This window comes from Myotis lucifugus, unplaced genomic scaffold (genome assembly GCF_000147115.1).
Source record: "Myotis lucifugus unplaced genomic scaffold, Myoluc2.0 scaffold_142, whole genome shotgun sequence".
Classification (NCBI taxonomy): Eukaryota; Metazoa; Chordata; class Mammalia; order Chiroptera; family Vespertilionidae; genus Myotis; species Myotis lucifugus.
Genome location: NW_005871190.1, coordinates 3,336,916 through 3,339,820, shown reverse-complemented (window position 1 = coordinate 3,339,820; position 2,905 = coordinate 3,336,916).

Below are 2,905 nucleotides of genomic sequence, written 5' to 3'. Positions count from 1 at the left end.
AAGCAAGCAAAGCTCAGTCAAGGGCAGCCTTCGCTCATGGGTGCTGGCACCAAAGTGCACATTCCTCTCTACAGTCGCCCGACTATCCCACTGTTTCACTGAGAGGACGGAATTCCTCTCTGACTCTGGGTTCTTGATCTTGAACGCTGACCGAAGGCACCTCAGAGAGGGCCACCCACGCCCACCAGGTGTGTCTGTCTGCACCTGCTCCTGCCTCAGCACCTGCATTAACCCCCCAGAGATGATCTCATAGCTGCACTGGCCTCCGTGGGAACAGGGCATCACCACTCCGCCCTCTCACTGTCATCTCACAGGCGCCCACTCTCAGCACCCAGAACACCCAGACACTCTCCAAAGGACGTGAGCGCATCAGAGGGGATGTGTGCACATCCTGTGAGGGTGTTAGGCATGCCTGGTTGATGGAAGTGTGGTGGAGAGGCGGGGGCAACTTGTGCACGCCTTGGTTTGCAACTGTTGCAGGCGTGGAAGGATGACAGTGTGCTGGGGGATGTTTGCACACCAGGGGGGTATGTGCACACCGGAGGCCTCTGGCTTTGCAGATCTGCAAACCCCCATGGTGCGGCCAGGAGGACATCAGTCTGGCCCACCACAGTGGCTGTCCCTGTGATCCTGCACCTTCTGGGCCAGGAGGCGGATCTTGCATAGTCACTCCTGGGCGCTGATGGCTGCCTCCCCGCCATGAAGGGTCACGGATCCGAGTCCTGGACTGCAGAGAGCCTCCCGTGGTGCCCCCCACCCGGCAGGTCACAGATCTGGGTCCCGGACTGTGGACAGCCTCCCGCGGTGCCCCCCGCCCATCAGGGTCACAGATCCGGGTCCCGGATTGTGGACAGCCTCCCGCGGTGCCCCCCACCCAGCAGGGTCACAGATCTGAGTCCTGAACTGTGGACAGCCTCCCGCGGTGCCCCCCGTCTGGCAGGGTCACAGATCTGAGTCCCGGACCGTGGACAGTCTCAAGCACTGCCCCCCACCCACAAGGACATGGATCCAGGTCCCAGACAGCAGACAGCCTTGCCTGCTGCCACCTGCCTTCAGGATGCAAATTAGCTGCCATCTTATTGCTTCAGGGTGGGGGTCCCCACTGGGGTGCCTGGCCAGTCTGAGTGAGGGGCTGAGGGCTGTTTTCAGGCTGGCGGGTGACTGAAGCCCCAAACCTCTCTTTTTTTCTTTTTTTTTAAATTCTGGTATTTATTTACCTTCTATGGCTGTCACTGGAGCTGAGAGCCAGCTTTCTCTCTCAGGCTCGACTGCTGAAAGCAGGTTTCTGGTCTTTGTTTACCTTCTGTATTCGAAACAGCAGACAGCCTCAAGCACTGCCACCCCGCCCACGAGGACATGGATCCAGGTCCCAGACTGTGGACAGCCTCAAGCACTGCTGCCCCGCCCAGCAGGGTCACAGATCTGAGTCCTGGCTGAAGCCCGGCTGACTGAAAGCAGGTTTCTGGGGTTTTGTCTAGCTTCTATATTTTTTACAATGTTTCAAACTACAAGCTCAGAGTCTGGCAAGGCAGGAGGGGAAGCTTGGCTTCCTCTGTCACTGAAGCAAGGAAGCCTCCCTGTTTGCTTCAAGCTGCATGGCAGTTAATTTGCATATCTCAGTGATTAGCCAATGGGAAGGGTAGCGGCCGTATGGCTAATTACCATGTTTCTCTTTTATTAGATAGGAGATATATATATATATATATATATATATATGAGATTTATAAGTATAAAGCTATGTGTTATTACATAGCAAGAATGTAGACAGTCAAAAGGAGCCAAAAATACTGAGTTGTTTGTGGATTTCCAATTAGGGAGATGATAAAGTGTCAGTAAAGGAAACTCACAGAGAACAGCCAGAATGAAGACAAAGGAAGTCAGAGTGATCACTATGTAAATTTTCCTAATCCTATATAATAAAGATGTAATATGCAAATTGACTGGCATGCCCTCATACAAGATGGCCATGTGGTCACAAGATGGCTGCCACAAGATGGCTGTCAAGGGAGGGTAGTTGGGGACAAACAGGCCAGCAGGGGAGGGCTGTTAAGGGCAACCAGGCCGGCAGGGGAGGGCAGTTGGGGATCACCAGGCTGGCAGGGGAGTGTTTAGGGGGCAATCAGGCTGCCAGGCAGGCAAGTTGTTGGGATCCAGCAGTCCCAGATTGTGAGAGGGATGTCCGACTGCTGGTTTAGGCCTGATTTGGGATGGAGCCTAAACCGGCAGTTGGACATCCCCCAAGGTGTCCCAGATTGGAGAGGGTGCAGGCTGGGCTGAGGGACACCCTTCCCTGCCCGCACCCCTCACAGTGCACGAATTTCATGCACTGAGCCTCTAGTATGCCACAAGATGAATACTAAGAAACAGCCTTTAGCAACATTGCAGTGATGTCTGGGCATTTGGGAGTGAAAACCAATCAGAGGGAAGTGACAGCCTCCATAATACTTTAAACAATCTATACTAATAAAAGGGTAATATGCTAATTAGACCAGGTGACCAGACATCTTCCGGATGTTTGACTTCCTTCTGGACAGTCAGGGGGTTACCAGGCCAGCAGGGGGGCAGTTAGGGGGCAACCAGGCCAGCAGGCAGGCAGTTGGAGGGTGGCCAAGCTGGCACAGGGGCAGTTGGGGGGTGACCAGACCGGCAGGGTGGCGAGGAGTTAGGAGCCAGTGGTTCCGGGTTGCGAGAGGGATGTCAGGTTTAGGCTGAGGGATGTCCACATGGATCGGGCCTAAACCGGCAGTTGGACATTGCCTAAGGGGTCCCTGATTGGAGAGGGTGCAGGCCAAGCTGAGGGCCCCTCCCGCCCTGTGCACAAATTTCATGCACTGGACATGAACAGCAGGCTGCATGGGGCAACCAGGCTGGTGAGGGGGTCGTGATGCCGACCAGGTCAGTATGA